Raw genomic sequence first — 23,899 nt, forward strand, 5'->3', positions numbered from 1 at the left:
TGTTCAGCATTTGATGTGATCTCAGAAGTGACCTGGCCTACGCAGAAATTGAGAATTCTCAACGCAAACCTGACGTGTGATTATGTGGCCAAGCCTTTCACTGGCACCAGATTTTAGAATTCTCGTGATTTTCTTTATATGGCGGCCTGGTTCCTTTTAAGCCTTCTGATGGCACAGGCACTGTTTCAGTGTAGGTGAGAAGGATTCTCATTAGTTGCCCAGTGGCCAGCCTAATGATTCCTTGTCAGGCCCAGGTGACCTACCTGTAGGTTGTCGTGTTTCCCTTTCATCACAGCAGTATGGGCCTCTAGAGGGCGGCGAGCCACTGAAAGCTTGAGTTAGATGCCGGACCCTGACTGAGCTTGAGGACCTTTTTGGCCCCTGAGCCCAAAACTAGTTGAGCTCGCACATTGCTTCTACCTACTATCCAAGCACGAACCTAGTGCACCAAGATTTAAATATTTTTTTTTATATGTAAAATAGAAGAGGCAAAGAGATACCCATTTGGTGGCTGAATGGAACACTGTTAAAACTGTAAAACGAAGGATGTATCTGGGCAACCCAGATTGACCAAATTGTGTGATCCTAGGCAAACGTTTTATATCACTTTGCTTTTTGTTTCCTGATTGTTGCATTTGAGAGCACTAGTATGTTCAGGATGTTTTCTATACAATCACTTCTCTACTGGTTGATTTAAAGTGCTATCATTTTAGCTGGTTGAAGAAGCTTTTTTAACTCCCTTGTTGAAGTCCCTGAATTTTAACCAAGTTAGGCCAGTCTTGTTTTACTTGCAGATGCTTCCCAAGGGATGTGTTAACTGTTACTCTATCATTTTTGCAAGCTGCTATGGCGTCCAGGAGATTGAACTTGATTAGTAGATGTAATGTCTGAGGGGGATGTGTTGTACTGTTTTATTGACTATTACCATGTTATGTTAAATTTCAGTAAGGTTTTCATACTGTTGTTGATCCTATCAACGGAATAAAGATTTAGAATGAATGACTATAATGTTGCGCGATGTGTGACTTTAGGACACATATAGGGTGCACATGACTTCTGACTTGCCTCTTGGTTCACTAGTTACATCGTCATGATCATGAATATTCTATAATAAAAAAATCACAATCCAACATATAAATAAATTACATGTACATCCGCTACCAAAAGTTGTTCAATTGATCGTAAAATACATTCAAAAACATATAATACTCGGGAAGACACCAGAGCGCACACAACTTCTTGTTATTGGTATTCCATAAAATAGTCCATATGTTTTATCGTTCCTATATTTTCTCCACTTTGGGTATTGTGGAAAATATTGATTCGACATTGTAGTTCAAAAGTGCTAATTCCACAGTACACAGCCGACACGTTTTTCATCTCCGAAGAGACTTTTTCAAGGCTTCAAGTAATTCATGATCGAGTATATGTTTGAAGTATTTCCCAAAAGATGAGGGATTTGTATCTATATCTTTTGTGTATGAGTAATGGAAATCTAAATCACAAGATTATTCCTCCCTATAAAGCCGAGTATATCCATTCATTAAAGTGCATAGAGCCAAAACAGCATTCAAATACATAAAGCTTGTAGGATTTTCTGTACTGTCCTTGAAATTGCCCAAATGTTGCTTACATTCACTTTGGCACAAATAATCAAAACGCCACGATAAGCTCCAAAATTCAAGTCGGCACCGCCTTTGTTCAGTGTCTGCGTACTGCTGAATCGTGTCTGTGTTGACTTAAATTTTGGGGCTCATCATGGCGTTCTGAATCTTGTGCCAATCTTGATTGCAGCAATATTTGGCCAGTTTTCAAGAATGACACAGCAATTTCTACAATATTCATATATTAGTATGGTGTATAGGCTCTAGGAACTTTAATGGTTGGACATATTCCACTCTATAGGAAGGACTCATTTTGTGGTTTGAATTTTTGTTTAAGCATCCACGAAAGATATAGATACCAATAGCTCATATTTTTAAAAATACTTCAGACTAGTACACTATTTTGAATTGCTTGAAAAAGTCTCTTATGAGACAAAAGGCGTCAGGTGTGTACTGTGGGATTGGCAGTTGGGAAATACGTTGTCCAATCAAGATTTTCCACAATACCCGAAGTGCTGAATTAAAGGAACCATCAGACATATGGACTATCTTTTAGAACATCAACATCATGCATGGGATTCTGCAATCCCTCTTTTAAAAGCCTGTATTAGATTTCTTAATAGTCGACAAATTGTGACACACTCAGTCATCTATTATTAAGGAAATCTCGTCCGAAAACAACTGTAATAACTTATTGCAGCAGAGTTCCGACGTCACAAGGCCTGCAGCCAAGGTGAATATCGTGTCGGGAGCATAATTAACCCGTTAACCGCGCCCGTTTTTTCGCGGCAGTGCGGCCGTTCTAAAGATTGGGCGAGGCTGCGTCGGCCGTTGAACGTGCGCAGCACCAGCCAGGCAGTGCTCCAAACGTTCAACGGCCGACGGCAGCACTTAACGGGGTAAAGCAGCTGTTTAAACTGCAAAAACTAAACATTGCTTTTCTTTCTTCTACTCTGTTTTTCTAGTTGTATAATGACAATCAGAAAGGGGAGATGTATGGCAACGTGTTTATTTTTTAAACTCCTATGGTAGTTGTCCAAATGTAAAATCTTTCTGTATGTTTCAACTGCACTTAATTTTTAAATGACTTGTATTAAACTGCTTCCAATACGTTTTTGCAGCATTTATCTAACAGCTTCTTTGTCTTAAATGTTGCACTAGTGATTCCATGATTGTTCTCATTCTTCCTGTTTGCAAACATGCTCTCTCTTATATGGAACAGCAATGCACTAAGAATTTAAGTGGTTTGTGAGAAAGGTGATGCTGTGACCATGTATTTATTGTAAGGAATAAAGTACCCCTGGCCTTAGATTATAAAGATATTGCAAGTCACCTCTGGCTTCTCTAACCTTATGAAGGAAGTCCTCAGCAACTTGCAATATCCTTATAATGTACTTCAGTGGGTACTTTACCCCATATAACACTAAGTTTAGTGTGCTCCGGTGTGTTCATGAGTGTTATATGGATATTGTTAAGTTCATGTTTAAAAACTGTCACTTTTAATAAATGCCTCTCAATGCAGTGACATCTGAAATATGTTAAAATTCCTCTGCATTTTATAGGAATACACGTTTTTTTAAGTTTGAAAGGTGTATCATATTTGTTATGGTTTTTTTTGTGCATAATGTATGTGCCTAACCTTTTCAAGGCTCTGCTCGTGCACAGGTGGTTAGGGCCTAGTCAGACCCTTGGCTCTGCCTGTTACTGTGTTGATTCACCCACCTCTAGTGGAATTCTAAACCGTGCACCATTCTAAAGAATACATTCACACGTTAAACAACAACAAAATCAGACAAATCTAGTGGGAAGCCCGTTACCTGCCCTAACTATGTTAATCCTGCCCACCCTCCGTTAAGCTACCTCTTAATGCAAAAAATGTGCGCAAGCTATTTTTAATCAGTAGTGCAACTGTTCTAACTCATGTCTCTTCCATGGATGAATCATGAATTAATTAACATTTGCCTTTAGTTCAATTCCTTTCATCTATTACTTAATACCAGCGTAAAGAGATACTATTTTTAAATCTGTTTATGGAGTGTTGAGTATCGTCTGAAGGTTCACGATACCCAGTGTGAACAAATGCTTTACTTCTTGCCCTTATCTGTTTTTTTTATTTTATTTTGTCCTCATTTGTGCAGTAATCTACCAGGAAATATATGAGAGGGTCTTCGCGCTTCCCTCTGAGACTGTGGCTTGGGGAAGCGCGTATACCCATGCTTCCGGTCCCTTGGAATTCAAACGAATAAGGGACTGCGGGGGGGGGGGGGGGGGGGACACTGGGGGCTCCAGTCCCATTCCGTGGATCCAGGAATTGTTGCAGAATTGCTTAATCATTGAACGCTTTGGATCCGGTCATACACAAATTAAATATCTTAAACCACCCGTGAAAATTAACTAAACTGGAAGACCAGATACCCTATGTCTCAGAAAACCAAGTTTCTTTAACCCCTCCCTGTTCTTATACAGCTTTTGCACCCTACGTATCGAACCCAACCCTCTTGGACGGGAGGAGTGAAGATATCCACTTAATGCAGTCATAATGCCTTTATCCGTTTTTTGATGTTTTGCCTAGCACTGATTGGGCTGTTATGTTTTCAAAAGCAGGTATCTCTTATGAACAATCTAAAGACTACTTTTCTGAAGTAAATTTTAAGAAGCTAGCCACTTTCCTACTTTAATAGGCAGGTCTAAGCAATGAGTTATATTTCCTTGATGTTGGGCAAAAAAGGAACATGGCTGGGACTCTAGTCATGACCTGAAAGTTATACTGAACACCCCTAGCCCTAACTTCCTCATCATGGAAGCACAAGAAGCCCACAGACACCCAGATTTTCTGAAAGGTCTATTGTGTTTAATTCCACATAATCCAGGAATGTAGTGATTAAAGGTATTTCTAAAGCCTGGATATAGCCACTTGGAAAGCAGAGCACTTTACTAGTTTGAGGACAAATGCTATGACGATAACATGCAAAGGATGATCATGCCAACAGCGAAGGGCAACAGACAAATATGAGTTGTAGGGGAGGGACTGTTGAAAAAAAGATCTGTAGATACCAATTTGGAAAGGGCGGAACTAATAATTGTGCCAAATAAAGCTTCCTAGACAAACTTTTGGAAGGTGGGGTTTCAGTTTTTTTTCTCAATGCTAGCATTTTCCAGTTGAGTCTGGTCCTCGCGATTACTGTTTCTGAGTCTTGGAAGCAAGACATCAAAAGGCTCGATTTTAGTGTTTTGTTTTTTCTTACTTTGGGGATTATCGAATATCAGTTGTGATTTGTTTTTACTGTTTCTCTTCACTCTAGTGATTATGAATTATAAGTCCTGCTTTTCTTCATAGCACTTATTGGAAGGTGAGACTAGGATAAATTAGATTACCTAAACTTCTGTTACAGGACACCTCTGTAAAGCGTGTTTTTTTTATGCCCATCCGAGACAACCTATCAAGGTGTGCCAAGTGAAATGTTTGTTTTTCTTTCTTGAAGGGTGAATGTTTTACCAGTTGCTCTAGATCAATCTTAAAACATACGACTATCTTCCCCTCCATCAGAAAGATTGATTTTTTTTTTGTGTGTGTGGATTTAATTGCAAGGCAATTTAATTTAATTCTGAAATTGAATGTCCTCCCCGCACTTTTCCATTTCAGCAGATTTACAACAACTCTACTAATCCAAATTGCATTTGTAAGTCTCTGCTGTTTGAGGAGGGCACAGTGTTAATGAAGGACTGTGGAAAACATTGGACTGCATTTTATTGCGTGTGTCCATTAGAACACTCCCTTGCATTTAGCTTAAGATAGCTAGATGCATTTCAGACATGAATTCACTGTGGACGAAGTTTCGTTGGCATCCAGTTTTACCTCTCTGAGTTGTCAATATGTAATATCCACCCAAAATGGTAGTTTTCAACTCTCGTTCCCCATCCCATGCACGTGCCTAATGGAACCTGGAGGTGTAGCTAGTGTATCTGCTTCTTTTACTCTCCGATGAACAGAGTTCAGTGAGCCTAGTGCTTAGTTTGTCACCTTATTGGTCATACATAAAAAATATCTAATTCAAAGTCCTTGTTAGTCTCCTGTTTAGACCTTTTCAATACTGTCTACGCAGGCCTTCCATCAAATACTGGCGGCATGACTGGCCCCAGGTCTCTGAGGACAGGACCACATAATTTCTGGGCAGAGGCCCAATTGGTGCCCAGCAACATTAGCTGTATGATTTTCATGACCTGCAAAACAACGTTCTACTGTTGGGTATCAGGTAGCTATAATTTGATACTAGACTCTATGGGTAGTATGCTTATGAATAACTAGTCACTGATTTCGCAGTGCACAATAAGACACATTAAATTGGGTGTAACAAAGATTTATCGTTTACATTTCAGTCGGGTGCGGCCTTTTAAGTGTGGAGCCTGGGTTCCCGTGCTATGATTCACTCCATATAAGCTCCTTATTGCCGCAAAGCGAAGGCTTTGAATGCAGTAGTTGAATTGCTGCTCTCGGGCTTTCAGTGTTTTATTTTGGTGCTGCTGTACTTGAAGGAGCCTGAATAATGTTACAGCTACTAACTGGAGGACGTGGCAATGTGGGCCTTCCCTCTCTTCGAGCACATATTTGGATGAACAGTTTGTGCCCGTTTACCGGCTGCAGGAGAGTTTTCCATCACTATAAAGGGAAGCTCATGGGAGGCAGTGAAACAATAAACGCTGTTAATAAAAATGTTTTCCCTTCATTTGCATGTTTAAAGAGTCCCGACTGACTACCAAGCAGTCAGTGCAGTAGATTCAAAGAAAAACCTGCCCTGCGTGCATCACCCAAAGGTGTACCTGCAGCCTGCCCTATTGTCATGTAATGAGAAGATATGTGAGCTGTGCATGGCACCTGCTTTGGCCATGAAAGTTATTTAAGCATTTGCTGTGTACATGTTTGCGATTTTTTTTCTTTTCTTCGTATTGTCGTTAAATAATTTCCTTGCCAGAAATGTTTGTTAAATATCTTTGTTCAAGCGTCGAAGCCTCTTCGGGGAGGGTTGTAAGCGCTATTATAAATGAAATTAAAATCTATGGCGGGTTTATATTCTAACTTGCCCCATTTCCATTTCAAATTACGTAAACGGCTGTTTCAGGTATACTGGCATGTTTGTAAATAGGAAATTGGAATTTCTGTGTGGGTGCTAAATCAATAAGGATTTGCAAAGTGCAGCAAATCACACGCGAGGGTCTCAAGGCGCTTAAGTTGCTAGCTGCTTCACGGAGAAAGTAGTAAAAAGGCAAAAACAGGAGAAAATATTCAATAACTGGGTATAAGAAGGAGAACGCAGTTAAAAGGTGGCAAAAGCATTCAGAAGAATGGGGGTAAAGGAGAAAGGAGTTAAAAAAAAGAGAGAAAAACAGGAGAAAGCACTCAGAAAAACAGGGAGAAAGAAGAGCGGCGCAGCAGCACTGGAGAGCTGGGCCTGGAGCCTGCCAAACACACAATTATTTGTGTGTGTGCTGTAGAAGGAGGCCATCTTCTCTTTAGGCTTTAGTTTGTCTGTTGTCGAAAGACCTGTTGTGGACATTATCAATACTTAAAGTTGTCTTTACGTCAAACTATTGCTTATCATTAATTGACTTTCTTGACAGTCTGGTGTTCGTGTTTCTAGATTTGTTAGATTTCCTTTCTCTTTGTTGGCATTACCTTGTTCACAGCTTCTTTAGCATGCTTTTGATTAAATGGCCTATCCTTCCACTACTTACATTTCAGGAAACTTATATATTTCTCTTTGCTTTTAACTCTTGCTTTGGCCTCCCTCGCCCCACCTCGTTTCCCCTACCCCTCACTTTTCCTCTACATGCTTTAAAGAAAAATATATAATAACCCCCCCCCACACACACACATTTATTTCACCCCCACCCAAAGGAGGGCAGTAATTTGCTTAGGAACAGCAGTATCTTCAGGGTATGATTCACTTTTTTTTTTCTCCCTTGGCAACTAACGGGATGAAGAAGAGCGACTTCTATCATTTTAACAACTTTAATATGTTATGATTTGCTAATAGTAGCTCTAACTTTCCCAATGTTCTCTTAAATATGGTATTGATCACCTTTTAAAAGCAATTTCGTAGAACATGTTAGAAAATGTTAGCTGCAGTTTTCAGGCCAGAACATCATGACTGCAACACCACCACCCATGCCACCACACACAAGGGGGTCTGGGCGAATGCACTTAGCTCTTAATAGTGCTTCGAATGTGATAGCTATTGCTTGTGCCTTGTTTGTGGCATTACCAGACTTGTTATAGCCATCTATTTGGATGTAAATGGTGTCATAAAACATTGAAGGTACACTTATAACATACCATTCCCTGCTTCACCTGGACACACATATTGCATCAAACAGTATTGTGCCTCACAATTAACACACCAGGACACCATCCAACACCTTACCACTTCATAGTTTCCAACAAAGCAACAGAATCCTATCTTGCAATACAACATCTCACCATATTTAATTTAACACACTTCCTGCTTCACATACCATATCAGTCCATACTCCTCATTTAACAGTACGTTTCCAATACCACGTTCCCTTTTCAATACAGTAAGCCAAACCCATCGCATTAGAAAATCCTAAACCCATCTCAACACGCCCCTAACATTATATCGCCTCATTCTGCTGCAGGCCACCTTTATACAGCCCAGTACATCTTCAACCCATCCATAAGATATGATTTTGGGAATCACACTGAAAACCTAGTGACTGCTGGTAGACTAATGGGCATAAAACATGATGCTGAGGAAAGAGGTCCGTGATCAATTAAATTTAAGAAACTAAATTTTTTAGCTTCAGCATGTGTTGTCACCCATACTCTTGTGCTCTTTCATTGCCCAGAGGGTAAGCAAAAAAGGAGAGGGATGACAACCTTTATGCGAGGCCTGCACACACAATACCTAATGCTAGGACATTGGAGTCTTCCTGATACCCGTCCAGATGAGCACACACCTACACACACAGCCATTATAACACCACATGACATCATTGAGTGTGGCGTCTAATAATTTTATCACTGACATGCACACAACATCCAGACAATAAAAGTTGACATAACGCACACCTGTCGTCTCCACAGACTCTCAAGCTTTGGCGGTACATCACAAGACCAGGTCCCTCGTTGAGTCTTCCATGGTGATAACCAATAATGAGAATTCAGCAGCCAGTGGGACAGGGGCACATAGAGAATGAGACTACACCACATCTACTGAAACATCAATAGCAGGTCAAAACAATTCAAGTGAATAATAAAGATCTATGTTCTCCGAACAAGGATGCAAAATTTAGAGGTATGGTATGGGTTGGACGGCTTAAATATGAAGTCCTCGTTATAGGTTAACTTATTAATATGCTCATTAGATCTATACAGCACTACAGTGCTCCTGTAAATGGTGGACTTGCCCTGTATAAAACTCTGTAACATAATGCTTAGAAACAGCAGAGTTCAGTTGGGTGTTGTAGAAAAGTCCGTTTTATTTACATTTATTTTATTTATACAGATAACTCTTTGTGTGGTCAAATAGAGGGATGATCATTCAGGAGAAGGGAGCACCATACCTGCTGAGAAGCGGGACTGTCTTTGCAGTGGAAAACATATGATGGTGCAAAATCAGTATTTGTGGCTTCTGTTTATGTATGTTGTATTTTTTTATCATTATTATTTACATTATCTGCTTTTGATTTTGCATCAGTCTGTTGTTTTGCACGGTCTCCAAGTCGTCTCAGGATGGCCAGCAATTTTTCTGTGCCTTTGTCAGTCTGTGTTTACAGCTGAATGTTGCAGTCCCCAGTGACTCTTTAATTGATCACAAGGTCACTCAGTGCCATGGGAACTGCAGTTTCAAAGATTCGATTAATTTTACAATCTCCTACTGCAGAGTAACACTTGTTATCGTAGAAGTTTATTTATATTAGTTTTTCAGTCTAGCATTGAGTGCCTGTTAATCTTTGGACCCTGTTCGCTGTTAATAGCATTTTCCAATTCTTTTCAGGAGTAATAATGTAGTAAGTTAAATAGTTATGTTATTTGCCATAGCTTTTCTATCAAAACTACTATACCCTTTAGATACCTCTGCTTGCCTTCTTCGCTCAGAGGTCAGGGGCTAGATTAACATACTTCTATCTGAGACCCAGTTTGCACACGAGTTCCTCTAAATTCTGTGAACCAGTCGCAGAATGGAGCTGTACAGCCTATTAATAAACAAGCCTTGGCAAAGCCAATAGGTTTTGTCTATGCAACAGTGATTGACTTTGCCAATGTCTTTTAGCCATGTTGTACAGCAGCAGGGAGTAGAGGAGTTGTATGGCATAAAGTGGAGAGAACTGGTGTAGAGTGCAGTGGCATGGAGTGGATTGGTGGAGTGGTATGGCAATTGATTGGCATTGTGTAGAGTGCAATAGAATGGGGTGGGGTGGCATAGGGTGATGTGGACTGGCGTAGACCGCAGTGGCATAGAGTAGATTGATGCAAAGTTGAGTTGAGTGGCATAGAATGCAGTGGTGCAGAGTGGCGCGGTATATAGGGCTGTGGTGCAGAGTAGAGGGTAGTGGTGCAGAGTGGAGTGCAGTGACAGAGTAGTGTAATTTTGTGTAGAGTAGTGTGCAGTGGCATAAAGTACAGGGTTGGAGGGCAAAGAAGCTACATGGACTGGTATATGGGAGATTGACTGACAGGCAAGCACTCAAATGAAGTCCTTGATCACAAAGAAAAAAGTAGCTCCAAAATCGGGAACAGTGGATGGGCAAAGGTACTTGGTCCACGATCCATGGGAGGTTCAAACACAAAAAGAGGACACGACACCTGCATGCAATGACAAACTGGGATGAAGGAAATAAGCGCGACGATGAAGCTAATAAATGGTAAGCCATAGGCCATCTCAAATCTCACTGTATATAAACATGTCTCACACTCGCAGCTCATGTGCTGTCTAGGGGAAACCAAAGAAAAAAGGAGCAGTCATTCTGCTTTCACACTCGAGGGGGACCCTCATAACCACTTAAAGTGCCAGTGGACATAGTTGCTCTGCGCTGATACCAAAAGCATGACCGCATACTCAATTTTCTTCGACATGAGCACAGCTGCCTCATTTTGGAAAGTTATCAAAGAACGTCTTGAAACCTCAGAAAGTGGTGTAGTCTGTGGATGTACGATCCCGTTGGTGTGGTCCCTCTAGCCAAGCGGTTCTTTAACTTTTGACTTCTCTGGACACCCCCCCCCCCCAGTGAATCATTATTGGAATCCGGTGGCCCCACCTCAACTCCAATATTACGAGAAACCTGGGGTACAGGCCTAAGTAATTTCTACAATGTGAACCTCAAAACAGTAGACAATAAATCAGGAACAGGTATGCATCACACAAATTTACAAATGCTTAAATAGTTTTTTGAATTCAAAAGCCAGAATAGAAAAATGAAATATTATTTGAATGGTTAGTGCTTTTTAAATTCGAATTTTAGTTCTAAAAGATGTAGTGATATGCTAGACACTAGCTTCTTACTATGCTTTTATTTTGCTACTAATTGCTTTTTGTTTGTCAATTGAGACCACCTATTGTCCATCCTCGAATTTGCTTACTGTTTACTGTACTTTTGCTGCTTCCGCAACACAAGCTAAGAATATCAACTTTATTTTTAGACTTCAATTCCAAATTACTTTACATTTACATAACTTTTTGCATTTTCTTTTACTTTTTTATTTAGATAAACTTTTATTAATCTGTCAACTTTATTTGATTTTCTTAACCGGTGCAAACCCCTTAAGTAGGCATTCCGAACCCCTCAGGGGTCCGCGGACCACAATTTAAGAACCAATTCTCTAGCCAATGACTGCTAGTGATCATTAGGGTGTGGGACACAAATACCAACCCTTAATTGCACCTAGTATTCAATACTTTCTCTCGGGTATTCTCCTTAAGATCGACATGATGGATAACCCAAAAATGAAAACGTCACAAACACATCACAATCTCGATGCGCACGTAGCACAGCTAAACTGATCATATGTGCTAATAAAGCGCTGTAGTTGCTCAAGTTACTGAGACCACTCTGGCTCGAAGAGCAGACATGTAGCCAGGGGGTACAAGCTTTTCACATTCGTGAACAAACATCAGCTTGCCATTTTCTTCACGTACTTGCATGTAGTATTGATATACATGGATATATTCAGCCTTGCATGCCCATGTGTCACCCTATCATGCCACTGATGCACATAATATGCTAAGATTTATGTTATGCGGCTGTCTGAGTTATACAGTCGTGGTTATTACCATGCCATGACTGCCTACAGGGAAACATCCTTTACAACGCAACTTTTACCACGCAGATCTTTTACATCGCAACTTTTACAACGCAAACCATTACAACGCATTGCCCTGGGGGGCGCTCTAGGATAGGGAATAGATTTAATTTACTATCCAACACCTTCCCTAGTGTCCACGGGGACTGGAGTTGGAATAGTAAATTAAACTATTCACTATCCAGCACCCCAAAGCGGTATGCGGTGTAAAAACCGCGATGTAAAAGCATGCGTGGTAAAAGCATGCGCTGTAATGTCATACATCCCTGCCTACAATAATACTTGCCTTCCTCAGAGGTCACAGTAGCTGCCTCACTGCTCCCCTAGCCTCTGATTTTGGCTCCTAGTTGCAGGTTCCACCACACTGCACCCCGTGTCACAGGGCACAAGTCCTAAAAAAAGAAGTGGGGGGGATGCTGTCACCTGAAGTGACGCCACAACAGGAAGTGACGCCATGACCGGAAGTGACGTCACGAAAGGTGGCTTGCATCATCGGGCTCACTGCCTCCCCTCGTTCACCCCTTAGATGCGATTGCATCTGAGAAGCCAGCGCGTGAGCAGCGTGCTGTGAGCTCCGATCTCGTCCCAGAGAGTCCAAAGAGTGAAGTCCAGCTGTTTGGCAGGTGGACGGCGTCCACCTGGTAAAATAAGTGGGGGGACGCCGTCCACCGCGTGGTACCCCGACCGAGCCCTGCTGTGTCACAAGTAGTGTTTCTGACATGCAGGTCCTGATTGGCCCCTAAGAGTGATGCTGAGCCTGGCAGTAGTTTTAGATCACGGACATTCAGTGCTGCATTGGAGAGATACAAAATGTTATGCTCCTCATCTCTAATCGGGCATTTCATATTAACCATCTGAAAAATACAAACTGCATGCTCGATGGGCAAGCGTGCCCCAGGGGTTTATGTGCACAATCTAAATGCCTTTTATCAGCAGTACAAGAGTGTTTGTTACATGCTAAGGAGACAGTGTAAGAAGGCTTGCCCTCCTGTAGAATACCTCATTTTCCACTTGTTCTAACTTTGTAGCTTTTACATGCATTAAATGACGGTCACCACTGTGCTCAGAAGGGACTAACTTTGGTGGTGTGCTGTACTACAGGTACACAGTAGATTCAAATATTGACACAACTTTGGCCTCTGTCCGTTTATTTCTGTCCTCTTGGTTTTAAGAAAGATCCAGGCTATCCCTCTGCTTGAATAAAGGTTTCCCCATTTTCATTTTCATTTCCTGCATGAGGTACCTCACATCCCTGGTCCAGGAGGAAACAGGCTGCATTCCGTTTGGAGATTATTGATGAAAGTGCGTAGGCTATCATTTTGGAATTCTTTGTCGTCTTAAAAAGGACTTTCAATTTTAATCCGCTAATGTGTTAACTGTTAGTGAGCTGTATGAGTTGCAAGAAAGCCTCCAGTTCTGGACCACAGTCTCTTCCATCCTCTGAAGTTCTGCTTCACTTCAGTGTGCGTGCATTGTTTGGAATACATGACGCTGCATGTATTTTCTAAAATATGTCTGCCAGGGTGGCTGACAAATTAGCTAACATTCCACATTGTTCCACTTAGCCGGACTGAAATAGATCCTGCTGCTTATGAAGAGCGGGTAAGTATTTCTGCAAAATCCCCTGAGGCATTCTGTGCAAAGCAAGAGCTTAGACTGCTGACAAAGCTACGAAAGCGTAATGGTAGGATGCCATTTCGTGGTTAGCCAGTATATTGGTCTCGGTAAAGAGACTAGGTGCACCTTAGGGGGTGTAATCATTGCCTGGGAAATATCAGTGCATTGTTAGTCAATGTGTTTGAGTGTGTCTGGTGTGCCCCTGGGGAAAATATGGAGAAATTACAGAAATGTTTTTTGCCCCTTTCAGAGAGGCAACCATTGTAAATCTTGGCTAAAAGAAATTCTTCTATCCATGACCAGCTAAGAGTCATGGCTAGAAGTTGGGACGTTGCTTGTAATGGGCACAAGTTGCTTGCTCAAAAGCTGCCTGTATAGTACTTTCGTGGGTTTGGTCAAGGTACTTCTGCAGTCTCCATTTGTGAGCATACATGGGATGGTTGATCCCTCAGTGGTCACTCTCCATTGATATGGGTTGGACATAAACTGCGAAGTCATGCTTCACAGGTGTCTATGTTCTCCTAAAGGTAAACTTCTCTGGCCTCTGTAGTGCCCCTTCATGTGGACATTATAGCACTAAAGTAGGGATAAATTCAAGTGTGTTTTTTAATTCAGGCATTTGCCTTGATCCTTCCTTTAAATTGGTCTTCTCTGCAATGGTTTTCTACAGCTAATGAGGAAAGGAGGAAACACCTAAAATTCCCAAAGGTGGTTGCGTGTGCAGCCCTGGGTGCCAGATAGTAGGACTGCTGCCATCAGATGAGGCTTTCCTGGCATCAGAAGAGGCTTTCCTGGTCTCCTTGGTTCACCAGGAGTATCTGTGGTAGATCAAGAAAGGCTGAACCTCTGTGCAAAGTGCCTCGACGGTTGCTAACAGGTAGAGAAAAGCAACGTTTTTTGTTTATTGGGAAATCCATTGTTTCGCCTTTAAAAGCCTAATCTAGTTGTGAATGTCTTGCATTGTATTTGTGATCATATTTTCAGTTTGCGAAACTATTGCAAACATAATAGATAATAGCCTACATCACTCCATTCTTAGGAGTATAAGCATCCTTGCCGGTGCATGGTATAAGATTTGTGAACTGCTGCTATTGTCTGTATAGTATTGACAAAAAAGCACTGGCAAATCCAATAGGTTAAAAATGGTAACTAGACAGAATATTGAATCAAAAATATTGAATGGACAGAATATCGACTTCAAAATATAGAATGGACATAATATCGAATGGACATAATATAGGGATTAAAAATATCGAAATGTAGGTAAGTAATGACTGTCAAAATATTGAAGTACATAATATAGGCATTAAAATAAATATCTAATTTTTAATATTTTTTTGTTTTTGTATGTAATATGTTATAAAATTGTACATTATTTTTGTAATGTATGTTTGTTTATTTTTTTTAAAGTAATTAATTTTGTTATTTCCGTAGCTGGTTGTGAATTTATGGGGAATAGGGTGGGAAGTAATTTAATTATATAAAATATGATTTTTTAGGAATTAATTATTTTTCATTTAATTTTGTGTTTTAGTTCTGTTGCGGGTTCTGGGTTTATAGGGCAATAGGGTGGGAAGTAATTTAATTGTAATTAAGTAAAAAAACATTATATATTGATGATTATTAATTATTAATTGGTATTTTTTATTTATTGGTAATACATTTTTAATGGTTAATTGATAATTATTTTAATTGTATTAATTTATTATTTGGAGTGGGTTCTGGGTTTATGGGGGAATAGGGTGGGAAGTAATTTTAATTGTAATTAAGTAATTGAAATTGTTTTTGTGTATTGATGATGAATGTATAGTTAATTATTAATTGGTAATTTTTTTATTACGTTTCTAAATTTTTAGTATTGAAAATTATCTGGTTGTTAACTATGAATATGTTAATGTTTAATAAATAATATGTGCTGGTATTTATAATTATTAAATATTTTGAGATTGGTAATTAATTTTAATACATTTTGTATTCGTATTGATGTATTTTTATTTAAAATTAAAATATTACTTTCCCTACTGTTGCACTCACCTGAGTGGGAATAGCAATTTTTACCCCTACGCTATCCAACGCTTTCTCTACTGTTGCATTCTCTGGTGTGGGAATAGTAATTTTTACCCCTACGCTATCCAACGCTATGCTATCCCTATTGTTGCACTCACTGAAGTGAGAATAGTAATTTTTACCCCTAGGCTTTCTCTAATATCGCACTCTCTGGAGTGAGAATAGTAATTTTTTCCCTCCCGCTATCCAACGCTTTCCCTATTGTTGAACTCTCTGGAGTGGGAATAGTAATTTTTACCCCTAAGCTATCCAACTCTTTCCCTACTGTTGCACTCTCTGGAGTGGGAATAGTAATTTTTACACTTCCGCTATCCAACGCTTTCTCTAGTGTTGCACTCCCTGGAGTGTGAATAGTCATTTTTACCCCTACGCTAGCCAACGCTTTCCTTACTGTTGCACTCTCTGGAGTGGGAATAGTAATGTTTACCCCTACGCTATCCAACACTTTCCCTACTGTTGCACTCACTGGAGTGGGAATAGTAAATTTTACCCTCCCGATATCCAATGCTGATGTAAATTTATTTTTAGAGATTACATATATTATTAATTTAATTTTAATATTTTTTAATTAATTGTAACTGTTTTCCTTAATTGTATTGATTGTTTAATTAATGTAATATTACTTTTAAAATATTTAAAACGATATTTTTTACAATCTATATTTCAAACAACGATATTTAGTTTCGATATTTTTGTACGTACCTATATGTAGATAGGGAGTCGATATTCTGATCTTCGATATTTTGGTGTTGATATTTTGTCCATTCTATATTTTTGTTGTCGATATTTAGTCTGTGATCCGTTAAAAAGGTGCGACCTACTGGCTTTGCAAATGCTTGTTTTACTTTGTGAGGCAGTATGATATTATGAATTTGTTTATTTTTTAGAGGATAAACTGGATGCTGTTTTGCCTTTATTGTTAAATCGTTGTGGGCTCTCACCACTTCCGATCTTCTAGTGCCTTGATTTATGCAAGATGCTATCATTGAAGGAGGGAGGTGGGTGCTGCCTAGTCTCCTTGATACAAAACCTTGCCTCGTGGTCTAGCCTGACGTGAGCTTTTCTCAATTGGAATTTTTCACATGCTGATAGTGGGTGCATTAGTTGGGCCCTGAAGATCAGTTCACAACCTTGAGAGCTGGCAGTCCCCCTGACGCGCTCAAATGCCAGCCATCACAGCACTGAACTGATGTCTCTTTAACTTGTGTGCGCAGATAACCTGTAGGTAGCTGGCCTGCCCAGTTGTACTCTTTAGGATAATTTCACAATAATCTCTCATTTTAAACTCCCCAATGTCTCCCATGCAATTTATTTAGGGAATACAGTGTGTGATTTTCAATTCAGGCCACCGCCCCGGATGTTACAGTTGGATTTAGTATGGCCCAAATACTCGGTGCCAGTAAGCACCCATCAAGTAGTGAGTCTTTGCAAATGGATGGCGTTTGAAGAGTAAAAGCTTGATATGAACTTTTCAATAGAGGTCACCAGATCGCTTCATGGCTGCTAGTCCGCTTTTACTTCTACAAACTCAAATATCAAGAAAAAAATGCATTACAAACGAAAAACAAAGTTACATAACCATTTTAATGCAAGTGGCCTATTCTACAGCAGCGGTCTAGCTTCATTCTTTACAGCGTTATCTTTCCCCTGTCCCAGGCTCACCCCTCTCTGCGGGACGTGGACGTGTTTCCAGCTGAAAGCTGGCTGGGCTGCCAAGGTACGGGGACCAAGCGCTCCCTGGCACCATATATTGCGATCAGCTGGTATCCCTTTTGCTCCAGAACATGCAGTCACTCACTGTACGCCTTGGCTGCAGTTAGGTTACCTTTAAGGGCACGATTACCGATGTCTAACATAGACGGCCAGCCATCGTGAGAAGCTATTCAAAGCGTCATTGAAAGATTGAGAAAACATCAAATCACGGCTTGGCTAATTCAATTCCTTTCTTCATTAGTGTTCTGTGTGTATAGGCTACTTTTATTTTATTTTCGGGAGTATCGTTTATTTGTTGAAAAGATTATATATCTCGGATTACAGCATAAAATGTTGTAATTCCTGTCTAGTCAAAATTGAGAACCGCGTTATCTGATTACTAACCGTGTACACATCTTCCGAGACTTTCTTTTACTTTTAGGTGGTTTGAATCGGCCCCATTAAAACGGTTAGGCTTTTCGCGTAGGCATAGACAGTCGCCATATTTGAGTAGATACATTTGCCAGCGATTGTCTATCAAGTACGGTATGCCGTTTCTAGTGTTAAGGACGCTGCGCAGTACAAAGTGCATATTTTCATTATACTCTGGAATTGAAGCTTTTATAGAAAGGATGCGTAAGCGATTAAAGTTTGTTTAGCTATTGCAGAGTTAAAAGCAAAGCACACTCAAAAACGGTCGCCTTAAATACAGTCGTAGGACGGGACCTCGATTGTGTTATGTAGTTGCTCTGAAAAGACTGTTTTCCTCACGACTCCTATTTCCCACGTCTTTACCTTCGCTGAGTCGCTTTATGCGTTTGTTGTTTCCTTTACAGATGCTTACGTAAACACATCGCCCTCAAGCCAAATGACACTTTCTACACGTGTCTCCCCTTTTGCTGGCGCGCGCCCTGTCAAGTGGCCTCATGTCCTAGACGCCTAAAGCCATGCCTGACTTTTTTAACCTCCAGCACTTTGCATGCTGGGATGTTGAGTCCAGGCTTGCAAGTGTAAAAGCGAAACTGCAAGCCCCAAAATGCAGTTTGCGATCGTCCTGGAATCGGGACAGGCTGACGGTGCAGCAGATGGTGCGGTGCCACTAGACAGTTGGGCATGCTGAATCGAGTGTGCCCGCCTCCCATGGAGGCTGGCATTATGCCTTTTCTCTGGTGCTCTCGAGTCGTCTGCTCCGACCTGCCCCTTCCTCTGGGCCCTGGCACTCTGCGCACCCACGATCTCCGCCTTTTACTCTTCCAGGCAGTTGCAGCCGTTGTCCCAGAGCACTCCTGTTTTGAGTGGGTGGTCGGTAACGTGATGCCCAGTTGTATAGAAGGGATGTGTTAGTAGGCACTGACTCATTTCCTGGAGTTTCATTAACAGAAGCCGAGAGGAGCTCCGCCCTGCTGTCGCCTCCCAGCTCCTTCTCTCTCTCCTCCAAAGGGGGTTATTAGAGCCAGTCTCTGGCTTTCCTGCTTCACTGTGAGTTGGCCTGGCAACAGGGCAGGGAGGAATGCTAGGGCTTTTGTCGGAGTTGACACTTTGGCAGGCTGCAGCAGGGTAAGCGTTTCATTACTTACACCTTATTCTTACTCCTTCATGAACGGGGTGGAATTGCGAGCAAAATATGAGCAGGGTCGGTTTACCTGGGCTGTGGGGGATGGGTTCCAATAATTTACCAAGGCAGCCGGCGGTTTTAAATGAGGAATCACGCCTTTATTTCACCTTCTCTTTCTGCACAATCAAGTTATCTCGCTACGCCAAGCTATTTTTGTTTTTAATCCAAAACGCCTCATTTCCAGTGTGTAGCTTCTCAGAACGTGTAAGATGCATATACTTTCCAGGGTCTCCGATTTAAAACTATGGATTTTTATATTCGAATACTCTGGTGCGAGTTTACTTTTCCCCTTCAAGGTCTGAAAGTCTGCACTCTGATGGAGCGTCTTGATGTGAGTCTGGAGAGGGACGTCATGCCCTGCTGCCACTACATTGTCTACACTGCTGAATGTGGCTCTGGGTTAATTTGGGTGTATACTTGTTTGCTTGGGGTGCAAAGCTTCGTTCGCCTGAGCTGTTTCTGTTTGGGTCACAGTACAAGCAGGTCGAGATGGACTCGGATGTGAATCACACAACTCCCAACATGCATTAGGAGTTGGGGATCGGGTATAGAGACCAGGTAGCCTTATTAAATGGCGTTACAGAGAAATAGGATATCTGAATGAGTTCCGTGGCCATTGCTACACCCTTTGTGTCTATATCACTCAGAAGTTGACAATCTCAGGCGGCGCTAGAAACACTAGAGGCACAAACAATCTTCTGCTGAAACCTCGTAGATTCCGGAAGGAAAAAACCTATAAACGCTCCTTCTCAGGAATGGCACCCAGAATCTGGAACTCACTCCCTCCCGAAACTAGGCTCATCTCTTCCACTACACTCTTTAAGAAAGAAGTAAAAGCTATCCTCATGGCAAAATACACCTGAACTATTAATTCGGTCTCCTTAAAGAGTATGCACCGATCTGTACTACTTGTTTGACCCCGTTGCTTATTTGTATTACTTGTATTATTGATTTACATGATTGGCTTTGCCCTCACTTATTTGTACTGTATGCTCCTCTGACTTACTTGTTTGACTATGCTCCCTCATGTACCCCTTCTGTGTAAAGCGCTCTGATATCTGCAAAGATCTTGTCCGCGCTACATAAAACTTTCAAAATAAATAAATATCTACAGGTCATTGGAGAACCCCAGCGGTACTCCCAATATTCAAGCTGCAGCATTGATGTGCACTGTACCTGCTCTCACTTGCTGGTTGTGAAGTATTTTCTCCATTCCATGTGTTTTCGTGTGGTTCTAATGTGTTTTCGTCCTTTGGAGTGGCTGATAGCTGGCATACAGCTACTCCGTAAAAGCCAACCAGATGTGCATTCCAGTTTTTGCCGGCACACGTTCACGCTTTGAAGGCCAAAACAGTTATTGCCTATGAATTTTATTGGAGTGCTGCTCTTATACACATTTGTAGAAGTCCTACCATAGAACACAGTTGAGCGAATTCCATAATTGTGCGAGTCCCTATACAGTTAGAACCAACGTTTGCAAAAGGCACAGATTCCATTGGTGTAATTTACATTCCTTTTGGGACGACCTTTGCAAAATGTCCCTTTCTGTTTCTTTTGCACTTGTGAAGCCTTGCAAATATCGGCACCAATTTCAAAAGTGCTAGTTGTGCTTGAAACCTGCCTCCTTGTTGGTAAACAGCTACTTTGATCGCCAGTCATGCCTCACTTATTTTGTCTCTGTTCTGTTAAATACAACAGAGCCATTTTTTGGTGTGGTCTTGAGTGAATGAAGTTCATATAGTTCACCCAAAAAGTAAAAATACTCCTTGGCGCACTTCATAAAGCCAATTCTACCTGATATTATATTGGCAAAGTAGTTTACATTGGAGAGGTAACTGCTAAATGGAAAACAAATAACCATACAAGAAAAGACTTCAGAATAAAGCAAACAAGAAAATTATTATATTGGATTCAGTCATAATTGGTTGGTCCCGTTACTATCAACGCTGATGTACTGGTTGTAACCCCCCCCTCCCTCATTTTTATGGGGAGCCTACTTGATAGCGCTGTCAATTGCAAGGCATATTGTGGCTTACCAAAAATTTAGAGGTGCTTTGAAGCCAGCCTGTTGCTTACCATTGGTTGGCTTTCATGTCTCACTCATTTGCCTGCTTCTTATTTGTGTCCCAGTTTGCTACGCTTGTTTGTCCCTCCAACTCGTATTGGTCACTAAAAAGAGAAAAAAAATGCCTGTGTCAATGGTGCGAGGCAGAACGAGGCAGCCATGTCAAAAGCTTATTATTATTATTTTTTCCAACTTTAGCCACTCTGCACTGCGTTGCTAAAACAATTCGCGAAACCAATAAATCACAAAGACGAGACCTATTCGCTTTGCAATGCTTGATCTTTGCATTTAGAAAGGGTCAGGTCCATTGTTCCATGGTTGCAGATGTTCATGTTGTACAAAGAATCCATTGTTTTGTCATGGCTGACCGGAGGCTCCAAACATAATTTGTAGCACCGTGTCCAGATGGTGGCAGATAGACTCTCATACTGGGACAATGTTCCCATCACATAGAGTGTGTACAGACTTTGGATTCATTTTGAAATGGGTAGCGGGACACATATGTAATCTGGTAATCGTTTTTCATCATAGTTAATTTTTCTCCATCAGTAGTAAAGATGTTGCCATCATGCTGGAGTCTTGGCAGTGTAACCCAAAGAGTGCTTTACGTGCACAGTTGCCAAGAAGCGTTTGTATTGGAAAGGAAGCCACGCACTCTATATGATCTGTTGTACCTGAATCATGGTTTGCATGAAGTCTGCAAATGAAAAAGTTGATTTTGCATCTAGAAACTACTCACACGTGTGCTTGTTGGCCTAGAAGTCAAGTTGCAGACTTTGAATTCAGATTCATATACCAGGTTCCTCACTTTCCTGGACTGTGTGATTTAAAGAGAAGAACTTCATGCTCTTAGGACCCAATTGCTCTTTCGCATCCAAAATATGATAGCTGTAGAAAGCAGTTCAGTCGGCAGCATTTAATATTTAGCATTTTAATTCTATGCTTTATGATCCAGTCTGTTGGAGAACCTCTATATCCAGGTCTTTGACTTGAAAAGTGAAATTAAATGTCATATACTTGTTTTTTGAGAGTGCACAAAAGTTTTTGGTTTTTTTTGGGGGGGAGGGCATTATTCCAACAGTGCCTCCATTGCAATTGTATGGATCATTCCATTTCTCCGAGTCCATTTGTGACAGTGGCTATGGTTAAAACAGTAGCTGGAGTGTGAGTGGTCACAGGTGACTGAAAAGGATCAGATGGGCCTTCTTTTACAATCTGTTTTTGTCGTGAAGAAACCTAATTGTCAAAATGTCGTGGGTGAACGTGTCCAGTAGTCTGGCTTTATCAGTCTTCAGTTTTCATTAACAAATTTCCTAATGCACATGTTCACGTCTACGTCCGTGAAAGACCTGCTAAATCCATATTGCAACTGGACAAACTGGACGGGAGGCTGTCGCACTACAGTGCCCAACCTTAGCTCATTTTCTTATGTCCTTTAATATCATCTTCCCTTGAGCTTCTTGGCACCAGCTAATTTATTACCCTTTAACTTCTATGCTAGTGAACACCTTTTGTAGAACCCCCCCCCAGATAACTGCAAGTACCTTGATTCTTCAGCCCCACTCAGTCCGGCCAAACCTATGTATTCCGCCTGCATAGGTTTTTATTGGCGATTTCTCTCTCCCAAAAGAGGCAAGGCATGGTGCTTGAAATACCTTTAGCTGTTTTTTTTATATTGGTGTGAGGTGTATTTATTCTTGACCTAGTTGTCTGCCTTTTGGCCAATTAATATAAGCTGTGCTTCATGAGAAGCACTACACAATATTGCATTCTACCACTCAGTTTTCACACATTAAACAAGACTTCGGACAAGGATTCCAAATTAGGAATTAAGTCTGGGCAATTCTAGCCACGCTTCAACGTGGGTTGTGTGTTTATAACAAACTACCAGGCAACCTTGGTCGCACCCATGGTCTTGTTTGGATGGGGAGCAGTCCAGTAAACTGGCTATGCAGCAAACTCCTCATTCGGCCATCCCTAAAAGTGGAGTGCTGGTGTCCTGCTCAAATACTGCACAGCTCACTCACACTAGCCCGTGGTTACATGCTAACCACATTCACGTTCTATTTCAAGACTTATTGCAACCATAGATGAAAAAAACTGAAATGCAGGAGGCACCTGTTTGCACGTTTATTTCAATAGTAAATTCTTGGGGATTAAAATGTGCACTATATATTTACCCATTTATGGACATGGTCTTGCTTCCTTGAGAGATTATGAGTTCTGTACTACATCTTTACTACTCGAAGACGCTTAAGTTATGGCTTGCTTTTTTGTTGAGCTTCAAGTGTGTGCTATACTAACATCAGCTTCCTCTTAGGCACACATGGCTAAGTATGTGTGCCTGCGGCTTTCAACCGGATTCCTTGCTACTGTTAATATAGATACTCAACTTTAAAAAAAAAAAAAAAGATGACTAACCGAATATTGCCAGGTACTTGCGAGGATGACCAAAGGGGTATTGCCAGTTTGTGCAGCCGGTAACTATTTAGCTAAAGATTTGGAAATCGGGTATAAGTTGTGTGCTACTGTTTATCCTCAGGTTTTTTTCGTATGTCGTAATCTGATGAGTAAACCTTGGATGGGCGAATCCTTTGGTTTTTCTGACATCGTGACAACATGCTCCCTATTTCTTTCCGCACTGTCCGCTAATTTACAGCTTGTTATAGTGCACTCCTTCCTTTCTCTATCAGTTTTACTTATCAAAACGTTGATATATTCCTGCTTCCTAAAAAGTGGTCTATCTGTCCTGCAGATCTACCCAATCCTACAGACAAAGATCAAGTCAGTACGAAAACTAAAACCAAATCTGATTCACCTTGTGGTTTTCCAATGAACATTTGCATACTCCAATCTACTCCTAGTAAGCTGGTGCAGTGGTAAAAAAAAACCTGTCCTTAAAGGGATGAAAGAAAAATAGA

The 23,899-nt window shown here is 41.0% G+C and overlaps 1 protein-coding gene across 6 annotated transcripts in view; it reads left to right on the top strand.

Moving 5' to 3' along the window:
* Positions 1–23,899, top strand: part of DLGAP4 (DLG associated protein 4) — a 543,333-nt gene that overhangs the window by 402,110 nt on the left and 117,324 nt on the right. The window contains exon 1 of one of the 6 annotated variants that reach the window (XM_078652099.1): positions 18,366–18,855. The exons of the other annotated variants lie outside the window; for them this stretch is intronic. The gene's annotated coding sequence lies outside the window, so the exon portion shown is untranslated. Of the gene's footprint in view, positions 1–18,365; positions 18,856–23,899 lie in introns of those variants that run through there. 6 annotated transcript variants of the gene reach the window in all.

This window comes from Lissotriton helveticus, chromosome 7 (genome assembly GCF_964261635.1).
Source record: "Lissotriton helveticus chromosome 7, aLisHel1.1, whole genome shotgun sequence".
NCBI lineage: Eukaryota > Metazoa > Chordata > Amphibia > Caudata > Salamandridae > Lissotriton > Lissotriton helveticus.